The sequence below is a fragment of the Podarcis tiliguerta genome (assembly GCF_965153285.1).
Source record: "Podarcis tiliguerta genome assembly, chromosome: 5".
Taxonomy (NCBI): domain Eukaryota; kingdom Metazoa; phylum Chordata; class Lepidosauria; order Squamata; family Lacertidae; genus Podarcis; species Podarcis tiliguerta.
In genome coordinates, this window is record NC_139538.1 from 35,021,614 (window position 1) to 35,035,623 (window position 14,010).

At 39.8% G+C, this 14,010-nt stretch overlaps 1 protein-coding gene and 1 long non-coding RNA gene across 11 annotated transcripts in view; both read left to right on the top strand.

Moving 5' to 3' along the window:
• Positions 1 to 14,010, top strand: part of FARP2 (FERM, ARH/RhoGEF and pleckstrin domain protein 2) — a 79,981-nt gene that overhangs the window by 9,262 nt on the left and 56,709 nt on the right. The window lies entirely within an intron of this gene.
• Positions 745 to 7,574, top strand: LOC310678793. Its single transcript, XR_014511974.1, has 2 exons — positions 745 to 1,615; positions 2,014 to 7,574. It is a non-coding gene; the product is annotated as an uncharacterized lncRNA (long non-coding RNA).

The window sequence follows — 14,010 nt, forward strand, 5'->3', positions numbered from 1 at the left end:
TTTTTTTTGTTTTTTTTTTTGGAGGATTGGTTTATTGTTAGTGCCCCTGTTCTTAAATGGGGTGGAGGGATGATATGAAGCAAATGGGGGAAGTGAAGTGGTTTTTCCATTTTCTGTGTTTGACTGATAAGGAGTGCCCCCAGCCAAAATGTCTAAATATTGTGAAACCTGGAGGAAGAAATATATAAAGAGGATAGTCTTGAGGATACCGCTGATGTACACCTTAAAGGTAAAGGTACCCCTGCCCGTACGGGCCAGTCTTGATAGACTCTAGGGTTATGCACCCATCTCACTCAAGAGGCCAGGGGCCAGCGCTGTCCAGAGACACTTCCGGGTCACGTGGCCAGCGTGACATCGCTGCTCTGGCGAGCCAGAGCCGCACACGGAAACGCCGTTTACCTTCCCGCTAGTAAGCGGTCCCTTTTTATCTACTTGCACCCGGGAGTGCTTTTGAACTGCTAGGTTGGCAGGCGCTGGGACCGAACAACGGGAGCGCACCCCGCCGCGGGGATTCGAACCGCCAACCTTTCGATCGGCAAGCCCTAGGTGCTGAGGCTTTTACCCACAGCGCCACCCGCGTCCCAATGTACACCTTGGCTAGGGCCAAATTGGCTTTTTCTGTTCCCACCCCCCACCCCACCCCAGTCATGCCTGTGCTCATATTGATAGAAAACAAGAATTCTGAAGCACCTGTTTAGGAGTGTTCTAAATTAATCTTTTCTGTAGTTTCACTTGGAGGAGAGAGGCAAAACTAGATTATCATTCTAGATTATCATTAAGCAATTAGTGGGGGAAATGTTTTATGCCGTTTACCCCTGATACTTTTAGGTAATGTATTTCTTCATAAATGTAGGATATGATTTCATTACAAATGGTTGTACAATTCCTTTAGTCATAAATGCTTCAGAACATTGCTAGGTGAAATTTTCTTGCATAATTCAGATATGAAGTTCTTGCTTAAAGTTTCTGAAAGAAAATCTAATGTAGCTTGATATATAGTTTTATTGCCAAAGAAGTACAGATTTTATCTTGAATGTCTGTCTCTTGTAATCATATTTTCCCACAACTGGAGCTTCCCAAATGTGTCATTTGGTGTAGGCTGTTTGAATTGGCTATCTTACTAAATAATGTTTCCACTTCTTGATACAGACTAGTTGCCCACACTTTCAGATGCACTGTAATAGAGTGAGTACTTTATTTTGTGTTCTGTAACTGTTTTGTGTGAATTCTCCTCCTGCACTAACTGATGCTGTGACCATCACTGACCCTGATTAAAAGAAAACCAAGTATGTTCCTTTGAGTATTTCAGTGTAATCCACCTTCATACAACTAGGGGAGAGGATTTTCTAGAAGGGATTTTCCAGAGGTGACTTAAGTATCCTGTGACTGCTTAACAAAATATATTAACATGCCATGAGGGTGCAGTTAGTTAATGCACGTAGCCAGTTGCAGAGCACATCTTCCAGTTGCACGAAGAGAGTGGAAAAATAATTCTTAAATTCTTTTGAAAGCTATTGAGTATTAGAATATTCTCTTTAGCTATTTTTAAAATAATTGTCTGATACTTTTTCTTTAGATTTCTTAAATTACTGTTTGGTATTTGAGTCATTTTATGGTATTTGAGTCATTTTATGGGACGCGGGTCGCGCTGTGGGTTAAAGCCTCAGCGCCTAGGGCTTGCCAATCGAAAGGTCGGCGGTTCGAATCCCCACGGCGGGGTGCGCTCCCGTTGTTCGGTCCCAGCGCCTGCCAACCTAGCAGTTCGAAAGCACTCTCGGGTGCAAGTAGATAAATAGGGACCGCTTACTAGCGGGAAGGTAAACGGCGTTTCCGTGTGCGGCTCTGGCTCGCCAGAGCAGCGATGTCACGCTGGCCACGTGACCCGGAAGTGTCTTCGGACAGCACTGGCCCCCGGCCTCTTTGAGTGAGATGGGCGCACAACCCTAGAGTCTGTCAAGACTGGCCCATACGGGCAGGGGTACCTTTACCTTTACCTATTTGAGTCATTTTAAGTTTTCCCGGCTTGTTGCAATGTTACCTATATAAGGTCTGAATCCCACAAGTGAAAATGGCCTGCTTTCAAACTTTCATTAAGTTGGGGTTAGACAAGTCAGATTCTATTATTTTATCATGTGTGGTTTATGTGCCACTTCAACAGGCATGGTATAAAAATGGGCACACTTTGCTCTTGTTGTCCTAAATCAGTATTTTAATGTCTTGATTTACTTAAAATCAAATCTGTATATGGTTGACCATGACTCACTACATTCTGAGGTCTAAAATAAAGAACTGTTTTTGGAACTCAGAAAGTTTATTGAGCTATACAGGAAGTAATCTGGAAGTTTTTACACGAGGCTGTGATTTCCTGTGGTTATACAGGAAAAAATAGCTGCTAACTAAAGGGAAATATAAAAGCATAAATACACAAACAAAACCCCAGTTAGGCTAAAGAAGGTTTGTTGATTTGAAGGACTGATGGAAAGAAAAAGATGTTAAAATAATTTCATCAGCTGACTACTAGTAAACACATTGTAGGAGCTTGTGCTGTGAAGTTACTTTTGACAATATGCGCATGTAGCAGTTTTTAGGACAGCATCTGGCAAATGCCCAGTATTCCATACTGCTCCCAAAGAAGGAAATAGACCTAACTCAAAAGGTTGTTGTTTTTCCCCCCTTGGCAGAGACAATCTTTTCCTTATTCTGAATTTTCTTTTGGTCATTCTTTCATAATGCATTTGTTTTATTTCGTGAAGCTGTATGCTATGAAAGTGTTAACCACTTTAAATGTGCAAAATGGGGGAGGATGAACTCTTTCAAATCCCTTTAAATACTGTGCTATAAGAATCAAAAAGATGTTAGGATAGTCAGTCCCTTGTTGGTTGAGTAGGAAAAAAATAGACAAAATTCCAGAAAGAATCATTGCCAGATGTTTGTCATGACTCTGAATACTCTAAATATGGCCAGTTAACTGCCTTGAGCTTATTTTTATCTGTCCTTAGAAGAGACCTATAATTCATGGCTGTGGATATTACAGGTTGTTCTTAAAAAACAATTTTCAATTTCCATTCTCCCTGTTATTTGGACTGCTATATTGTTAAGCCTGTTATTTTGTTAATGGCTTGACTTTCTTTTGAAACCGTTTTTGAGAACAACTGTTTTACCTCCCATGAACTACAAGCCAGTAGCAAGAATTGGGCTTCAGCTAGCACTTGGTTTAGTTGTGTTAAATTGTGTTTCCTTGACAAAAGAACTCATTTGTTCCTGGTAATGGCATTTCCTTATAACTGATTTTTCAGTGGAACATATTTGAGTCGTTTGGGGGTAACTAAAATTGTTATCTAGCACAGAGACATAGTGCCCTAATTGGCAACCACATTGGCCAGTAGCTTGTCTGCTCTTTGGCCTGCTTCTCATGTCATGTTAAGCCAGTATTAAATCCTGGTTTATTTAAACAATGGTTTATTGAACAAACTAGGCTCAAGTTAAATGATGATCTGCAGTCAGTCAAACTAACTGTAATTTGTTTCAGCATATTCTGTCCTCCTATTCCACTTCTTGTCCTCAGCTGTCTCAACCTGACATCCACTAAACCTTTGTGGTGCCCAACTGCTGACATTGCCTCATTTCCCTTTCCATTGGTTGGCTGTGAGAGTGATGGTGTGTCAAACAGTTACCCTTCCCCTTTGTACCTCCAAGAAATATTCATACTTTGTACCTTTAGCACTTTTCATTTTTCTCTGCAATTGCACTTTTATTTTTTGTTCCATAACTGGCATGCAGTACCATGAAGTCATGCTTTGAGTTTAGTAAGCATTACTTGCTTTGGCACTATCGCATCTCATTCTCTACCCATTTCTTCTGTTGCTGGAGGGTTTCTTTTTTCTTTTTTTCTGGAAAGACTGCTTTTACTAATTCACATTTAAGTACTTTCATTTTTTAGTTGTAATAAATGTCCAGACCTCATAAGAACATAGTTGAGATCATGAAGGATCAACATAGGAAATGTTTATTGGGACTATTTGACAAATTAAGGAATGCAGTACAATATTAGATCATCACTCCCTGAACTTCAGAGCATGGGAAGTCACCCTAAGATATATAATTTGGCACGATTGTTCAGCTTTTTTGATTGTATGATAATTTGGAATGTTTTAATGTGGTTTTTATTGGATTGTTAAAATGGAAAATTTAATCATTTTTTTAAAAGAACATAGATGAGATCAGTGCATTTTTTCTGGAGGGGATGCATACCCCTAAACATTTTGTGAGTCTAAGTTTGGCTTCATTGAGGGACAGTATTTCAATATTAGTAGGAAAGTGAGAGTACCCCTAAACGTTTTTTTTAGAAAAAAGCACTGGTTGAGAGTAACAGTTTCTGTACTCAGTTGACATTGACACTATCTCAGAAAAGATGCTGCTACCACTGCCCCTTAAGAGCCTGCTGGCAGTAGAGACCATGGTGGTGTTTTGTGGACCACATTGTGCCAGCCTTTGTCACTTGCTAGTCTGTAACACAGTAGTTCCTTGTTCTAATTATTTGCATTTACCCAGAATTTACACATAGTCCTTGGAAGTGTCATGGAGATGGTCAGATTATGAGGAAACAGGGGAGGAATTCAGGGAGTTCAAGCTGGATAACCCTGGGGAGGGTCCTGGGAGGATAGGGGAGGTGAACCCCAAAAAGTGTCTGAGCCCAGGCAGAGGCCGGTAATCAAGGGACTGGAGAGCTGCATCCAGGGGAGAAACCAAGTGGTCTGGCAGAGGAGCTTTACGCTCCTGTGACACCAGGACCTCTAGTCAGATCCCTCTTGCTGTGGAGTCAGCCCTGGCACTGTCTCCTTCAAGGGAGGAGGCAACTGATGCTGAGCCAACACCCAACCCTACCTCCATCCCCACTGGTGAGGCACTGTTGTTGACAAACTTTGTAAGCCCAACCTATTGAAGAAGTGCCTGTTTGCTTGCCCCATCCCAGGACTAGGCTGGTCATCATGCTAAATACTATACCCTCACTGTCTTTCAACAGGAAGATGCAGGGTATGTGTCTTGGTTTACACTTAGCCGTGTTTCTATACCTTTTATGCATCTGTTGTACCTTCTAACCCGCACCTTGCGTTTTTACCATTCTGATTTATTGATTAAATAGCTCATCAGAAACTGAACTAAGAGTTCAAGTTATTCATCAAGCAGTGAAGGTCAGGACAAGAATCTTCTTTGTTTTTCTGAAAATAAGAATACATTGCTATACAATGTGTAATCTTGTGTAAAATTGCACAAGTAAATGTTTGTTAAACTTTATTACCTTGTTTTGCTTCTCAAAATGTTAAGCCTAGCATGTACTGCTTTTCCTCACCAGCTATTTCTGTCCCTGCACTTTTGCAACTCTTGTCTCCATGCCATGTCATCACTGCTCTAAGATAATTCTTACATTGCATAAGTCAAGGACTTGCCATCCCATTTCCTTTAGCAGTCCTAGTGAGAACACATTGGGGAAAGTCTATGCACATAGGTTTAGCATGAAAATATGCAAAATAGTTTCACACACACTCCACCTTCTTGGAGTTCTGTACTTCCCAATTTGTTATGTACAGGTGTAATTTTTGTAGTTGTTTCATTGTCTGCCTGGTAGTGAATTATAGCACTGCTAAAATAGTAATTCCACATTACTGAAAGTTCTGAAGAGCTATATGAGTTTGTCATAGCACTAAAATAAATTCACAACATCTGTGCTATATTAAGGAATATTATATAAACAATCCTCAAAAGTTGCAGGATTATATTTGTCCTTGCTTTCTATTATTTTTATCCTGCTGTTTAGCCTAATAGCATCACTGTGACTTATAACCGAATAAAACAACATCAAAATGTCACAGCATCATAAAAATGGGATCAATGATGTTGGGACCTACCAGTTTGGTCTGTGAACAGCAGATATGAGCAGGGCTACAATTTGAAACTGATAATTTCACTTTAATGAGTTTACTGTGAGAAGGGAATAGAAGAATAAGCAATTACTCTTTAAAATGAAATGTTTAAATAGCTGCTGTTGGAACTGCTGAGCGGAAACATCATCTTATATCCATCTGTCATGTAGCTGACTTGTTTGATGGCTTGAATTCCTGAGTAAACTGGTGTATCCAGGTGGTTCATATGTATGTGTATGTATTTTTTTCTCATGAGATTTTAATGGGTCTGTAGCATGTTCTTGGATTACATGTAAATGTGTGAGTGACACTGTCTTCAGATTTTGAAGTTTATCAGAAAAGCTTGAAGAAACTGGGGCAGTAAAGCACTTAGCATTATGTCTTGTGTGCTGGTCCCGTTTTAAAGATTTTCTGAGAGTTTCTAGCATAGCTTGCAAGGCCAAGATGGATTGTTTAAATAAGGCTGCTGATGTATTCCAATCTTCATGTGGACATGTTTACCTGCTATTAACATGGTATCAAACTACAGTGTTTTGTGGGCAGTGGCCTCTTCAGTCTTCTGTGTGAAAAGCCAGGATAGCCAGATCAAGGTTTTATATCATTGTATCTACTGTAGTGTGTTGTAATTTTGATGGCAGAAGCTGAAATCCAGAGAAGTACTTTGGGTTTACCCAGGGGTCTCTGCATGTCCAGTGGAATTTCTGACTTCCCCCCCTTTGTACAACTGAACCTAAGTCATATCATTACTCTCTAATAGTGACCCTAAAGTGACCTCTAATAGTGCTTGTAGAGCTAACACAACCTGGAAATATTTATTTCTTCAAATGCCAGTGGAAATCATTTTTGTGATTGTATGAATAAGGCTTATTCTGTATCACAAACTGCTTATCAAACTCCCTTCAGTTTCAGAGGAGATTTTGTAGGGGGGATGCTGTTGAGGAAACATGTCTCTTGGTCATGCAAAACTAGTCATATAGTTTTCTGGGCTTAGGTGACTGGAAACAGTGTTCCTCGTACTTTTCACAATTATTCTTATTGATGTCCTCATATTGATGTCCTCAGTTTGTCAGGAAGAATACTAAATAATTATTCAAGTATTTAAAAGAGCAAATGAAGATTGTTTTTGACTGAACTCTGTGCAGAAAGTCCAGCTTGTGTGTAGTCATGCTTCTTAACTTGGAGAAGGAAAGTGTGTTCATGTCCTTACAGTTTTGTTATACTTCTGACTTAATCTTGCTTTTTATGTTTCATTGAATACATTTAATTTCTAAAATTAAAGGACAACCACTAATTCAATTACATTTTGCTTCAGTTTTTTAATGACTGAAAAGGGATTGTATCTGACTAAAATCATACGAGTAGAGCTGCTTTAATCATCTTAATATGAGAGTCAGATACAAATCAGAGCTTTTAGAGGGTCACAGAACTTCCTAATTATCGGTGCATCATGAAATGCATTTACCTACTACATTTATATTGTTTCTTTTGTTATTGTGTTAAATATTTTTGTATTTTTATACTGTGATCCTCAGATGAAGGTTGGTATATAAATTCAATAAATAAAAAAAATACCACTTTTCTGCAAGTGCACTCAAAATAGTATGTAATTCAAAATAATGGCATACAATCTTATAGATATGAAAGAAAAAGAAATGAGAGAAAGAGGAAAAATGTTCATGTACCAATCTTGCATAGTGTTACATACTTGTTTTAATGGCCAGGTGGAATGGCTAGTAAGTGAGATTGAGAACATTCATTACCTTCCTGCCCAGAACAATAAATACAGTGATTTGGTCTGACTGTAAAATAACAACATAATAAGAGCCTGCTGGATCAGGTCAGTGGCCCATTTTGTCCAGCATCCTGTTCTCTCGCTGATTGATCAGATGCCTGTTGGAAAACCTCAAGCAGGGCCCGAGACAAGAGCACTCTCCCCTCCTGTGGTTTCCAGCAACTACTATTCAGAATCATGACTGTGTCTGACTGTGGAAGCAGAGCATAGCCATCATAGCTAGGAGCCACTGAATTCCATGGTTTAACTATGTGGTATGTAAAGAAGTACTTTCTGTCCTGAATCTTCCAGCATTCAGCTTCATTGGATGTCAGTGAGTTCTAGTGTTACGGGAGAGGGAGAAATTTTCTTTTCCATCCACTTTCTCCATGTATACACTTCTATCACATCATTTCTTACTTGCCTTTTCTCTAAATTAAAAAGCCCCAATGATGCAACCTTTCCTCTTAGGGTGTTGCTTCATCTCCTTTATAATCTCTCCATCCCATGTAATCTGGGGAATAGCTGCTGACGGAAACTGTTCTGGGAGAGTTTTGACTGTGTGTATGTGTGTGTTTTCTAGCATTCAGAATTTATTTGGCATCAAAATCCCAACCCTATAATGACATTGATTGTTGGAAGAGTCATGAAATGTCAAGGCTAACTTCTCTCTAACACTACTGTAAGATCTTAGGAAGGCACTGTACAATCCAGCTTTTGTGTAAAAGTACTTAATAGAAACTCCTGCTGTGTTCTAGTGTGATTGAAATTGGTAGAAACCTTCTACTTCCATTTTAGTAAAATTTGCTTACAATGATAGTGTATAAATGAAAATGTATTTTGAAATATACCACTTATATACTAGACAGAAATGACATATAAAGGTAAAGGGACCCCTGACTATTAGGTCCAGTTGTGACCGACTCTGGGGTTGTGGCGCTCATCTCGCTTTACTGGCCAAGGGAGCCGGCATACAGCTTCTGGGTCATGTGGCCAGCATGACTAAGCTGCTTCTGGGGAACCAGAGCAGCGCATGGAAACGCCGTTTACCTTCCCACCTATTTATCTGCTTGCACTTTTGACATGCTTTGGAACTGCTAGGTTGGCAGGAGCTGGGACAGAGCAACAGGAGCTCACCCTTTCCCGGGGATTCGAACCGCCGACCTTCTGATCGGCAAGTCCTACAGCACCATCCGCGTCCCTTTTATAATTAATATACAGTTAATTAAAAAGGCAAGTGATGGAAGATAACCCGTTCAAGATGTTCAAAGTTTGGCTTGAATGTGATCAGTTAGTTCATACTGAATTCTCATTCGCAAGCCCTACATTGCATTCCTCTAGTATTAGAGCGATAACAGATAACAGTTGTTGATATATTTGGGTCAGTGCTTAAGAATGCAAACTGTGCTTGGAATGCATTTGGAAAAGTCTTAAAGATCTTCATATGTTTAGTACTAGATACCGGTTATGACCTAATGTACATGAGCATGTTGTCATTACACATGTGTCTGTTATTCTGTATGATTTAACAGTTAAGCCCTTGCCATTACTTCAGAAGGCACTCCATTATGGATATATTGCTTTCCTGTTGCCTGAATTCCATCCACTCCTTATTCTGACTAATGAGTGAATTGCTGCATGAAATTGACTAGAGTAGAATGTTAAAAATAATGTAGCTTCTGAAGACTCTTCAGATTGAACTTAAAAGACAGGAGGCTGTGTGTGGGAAGCTGAAAAGAGACCCCAGAATTAAGAGAGTTAGGAGATCTGATTTAAGAATGAATTGAGTCAGGAATAGTTTGCAATAAAGAAAGGCAACAACATCATGGAGGAAGAGCCAAGGAGAAACAAGCTATTGCAAGATCTAAGGTAGGGCCTACATACAGTGCCTTTTTTCGGGGGGGGGGGCACAGGTGTACACATATCCCTAAACATTTTGTGAATCTAAGTTTGGCCTCATTGAGGTGCAGTATTTCAATAAGAGTAGGAAAATGAGAGTAGCCCTAAACATTTTTTAGAAAAAAGCACTGCCTACATATAAGGGCATATAGGGTCTACGGACAGGAAGAAATCCGGCTGTTAGCAGCTTTGGAGTCTGTATGTTTGTGTTCTAGGGGCCCAAGGAAGTAACACAGCCAGAGAGGCTGTGTTTGAATTCATATAGATTTGAATTAATTAATTTTCACCAGTCTATATCTTAAAGATAAAGCATATCTTTAACAACTGTAGGTTGATTATTTGTTATCTGAAAGATGGAAACTGCTCTCATGAGGGTGTACCATGAGAGTGTATAGTAAAAATGAAATGCACAGGTGGATAAAGAAAAAAAACATGCCCTAACAAACCTTCTATTCTAATGATTTTGGAGAGCTTGAAATTTAAAAGAACATCTTGTTTCTTCTTACTTAGTTGAAAGTAAAATTTATGGAATGTTAAGGGTGGTACTATCATAATGTTGAACCATACAATTGTGGCACTATGAATAAACCTTGGCAACATAGGTTTCGGATATTACTATTGAAATATTTATGACCTAATAAATGTTTTGGAATTTTGCATTGTCAAGACTGCATAGTACAGAATGTACAGAATTTTGCTTTGTGTAGCTTGAATGCAAGTAGATGTGACATTAATCCAGGAGTAACAAATCCATGGCCATGTATATGGCTCCCAAACTTTTTGGACGCTTCTCAAGACCCCCCGCAAATTCATTTGTTTAATTTTATATTTCTTTATTGACTGCTCCTGTGGGTCCCCCACTGTAATGTCATGGTGTTAATTGTGGTTTTTTGGGTGCTTTTGCCCTAAAGTCATTGTCAGCAGAAGCAAGGCTGCATGCCTATCACTATTTTTTTCAGCAGTGCTTCTGCAGGGTTCAAAAAACTTCATTTGAAGTGCTTCATGTTTGTTTTTAATTTGGCTGCTTCTGATTATAGTTGGAAAATAGTGCATCTCTTTGGATCAGTGTACAACAGCTGAGACATCTCTCACGAAGCTAAAGCAGCAGAATTCAAAACACAGTACAGTAGTTATAAATAATTTCAGCAACTTAAAATACATATACACACACACACTTTACATATATTTCATAAGCATGTCGTCATGCTATAGTTTGACTGGCCTCGGACAGGTGGCACTGCAAGCTACAGTGATGAGCTGTTGGGCCATTGAGTGAGTGGCCGAGGAAAGGAGAAGGGATCCAGAGGCTATATATTCAGGTCCAGGTGATGCAGGTCCCACTGATGTGAGGAGGGAAGTAGTGGATTGAATGCAGGGTAGTGGCCCTGGTGAAGCAAGGAGGAGGGATCCAGATGATGCGGTAGTTAGCTGGTTCAGACAAGCCATGGAGGTATGGAGAGGTCTGAGCTAGTGGAAAGGGGGGGGGGAGGCTGGCAGGGTTATTGAGTAAAGATCCTAGGGTGTTTGAATGAATACTCAGATCCGTGTGTGTATGTACACATGCACAACACACAAACACTGTCACACATGTATGCGTATACCTATATATATCTAGGTAGAGATAAGCATTTGGCATTTTTAGTAACAGCACATACACCACAGTTCTATAGAACATGTTATGTCAGTCACTTCTCTCCTAGCTTAGGCTTATGAAATCTATTTAAAATATATGTTCTGCAGCAGGGGTGGGGAAACTTTGTTGGTTGGTGAGCTAGGTATCTTTGGCTGATGGGTGGGGCCACCCATCTGTAAATCGTCTGATGTCATGATGATATCCAGTGACTGATAGGTGGGTGGGCATGCATGGGGGTGGGACAAAATAGCACCCAGTAGGATTGAATCCTCTGCTCACCAATTGATGAGCAAATGATTCAGAACTGCTGGTTGCAAAGGGTATGCTTTGCCCCCAGCAGGATTGAATTGCACTCCCAGTCCATCAGCTGACATCACTCGTTAATGCCAGCTGATTGACAGGTGGGTGTAGATTGGGGGAAATGGACTTGTGTGCCAACCTGGACCCCTTGTGGGCCAGAGTTCCCCACCCTTGTTCTACTGTAAAAAGTGGTCTGTAGAGGCAGCTTCTGACAATATCATAACACTTTAAAAATAAAATTGAATGGTTGTTTATATTTGAAGAAAATTTCCCCCCTCTAAACACTGAAGATACTTCAAATAGTCCAAAAAGCTGCTAGTATTCATTTTCACATTTGCACTATCATCTTTTATATTAGAGAGTTGCACATTTTTTCAGTTGACTATTAAAGGATGTGCCTTGCTCATTGTGAAACTATTGATCAAATCACGAAGGCAAGAGCTAGGAAAAATTACTGAAAATTATGTTGTGCATTACGTAACTGTTAATACATGGCCTGTCTAGGAGTCTGCAGTGATGAAGGAAAGAAGGGATTAGGACTATGGCATCAAACACACCATGCTGGGGCAGGTGAAGGTTGGAGTTCTTGCCTCCGCTCTTGCCAAAATATACTGTCTTCTGCCCAGGCACTTACACTCCCCGCCCCCCAGCTATTGGGTACCAGTTGCTCAGTTTTCTCCCCCACCCCTTTACTCTTTTATTGTGACCACAGGCTATAGCCACATGATCAAAGAAAAGATAGTCACACTGGTGATCAAATATGTGGTGATCTTGGGGTGCTGTTCTGGACTAAGGTTTCACAGGAGTCTGACCAGGTGCTGTTCCTGGGTTTTTAGGTATCTCAGGCATTTTGTTATTGTGGTGTTGAAATGCCAGGCTTTCTTCCAAACATATTGTTCTTGTTAGCAGAATGTTCTCTTCAAAGCTAAAGATTCATTCCTCACTCACACAACTTACAATCATTTCATTTTCCATTTAGAGTATTAAAGACTGATATACATGAAGCAAAAGATGCAATATTGTAGAAATGTAAAAGTAGTATATAAATAAATATTTGATGTTTACTAAGAGTTGGGATAGACATCATGGTGCCCATCAGATGATGTTGCAGTTATGTTGGCTGCAGGAGTTGCCGGAAGGTGTACAAGGGACTCCACTTTGGTTTGGTTAGGGTTTACTCCTTAGTGGAGGAAATTGCAGGTTTTAGCATCAGATCAGCCACAGGTTGTAGTGACATCCAAAGCCATAAAAACTATGGGCAATCGTAAAAATGGTTTTCTGAACCAAGCAAACTTCAAACGATAATTTCTGAAGATGCTTTGTTTCGCTTATAGTTAAGATTAACCATGGTTTAACATTTGTACAACATGTTAAACTGGTTAAGTGAAAACTGAAGCAAAATAATCTGATGATTTTGTGGCTATGCTGGAAGAGTAGAGTATGGGGATTATGGAATCCTGAGATTTGACCAGCTCACACAGGTAAACCATAGCTTAGTGTTGTGTTCAAGCAAGGTCATTACGTGTGCTAGAGCAGGGACGTCCAACTCCCAATAGACTGCGATCTACTCACAGTATAAAAATCTGGCAGTGAGCTACCCATTGTCATTTGATGGATCAATGTTGTTGAGCTTGTTTTCTTTTTTTTTAGGGAGCAAATGAATGAATGGAACTGAATGAATGAATGAAACTGAATGAGCATTGTGATATACACAGAACATAATAAAAAGTTGATTATATAAAACACACAGCTGAGGGTCCTGAATCTGCAGTCAAATAGTGGACCTTAATCTGATGGTCCACTTTTTTTGCTAGGAAGCAAAAGTTGCTGAGCTTTTTTTGGGGAAAGGCAAAGTTGTTCAGCTTTTCTTGGGAAGCCAGAGTGGTTGAGCTTTTTAAAAATTCTTTTTTATTTATTTATTTTGGGGGGAAGGAGATCCCTGAGGGACCAGCGATCTACCAGGAACACCCCACAATCTACCAGTAGATTGAGATCTACCTGTTGGACGTGCCTTTGCTAGAGGATCATGGAATCAGTTTTAATCAAGTGATGGCTTTAAAGTTTTGTATTGGATTTAATGAGTTTCTAATATAACATTGGGCGATTGTCTCAGACTCACCCCTGAAAAAATATCCATCTTTGAGAAAGTTACAAAATATTCCCATGTTCCTTAGTTTAACTGAGCTGAACACGTTTTTCACTCAAGTTAACAGCCATTGAAATTTTGAAAGAAACCGCTTCTCTATAGCACTCAGAAACATCTCCACAAGGGAGCACAGTCTTTGACTGACTTTTAGCTTGTTTCAAAACAAAGCACTGAATTCAAAGAGGCATTGGATTGAAGGTGGATGATAGGACCAAGGTCTTAAGATATTGACTTAAGAGAGATCTTTCTTCTGTATATGGTCAGAGTCTAGTATATATTTTTTCCAAGATGATCTAAAAACTTTAAAACAGCCTGAGGTGAGAAACCTCTTCCCTGGAAC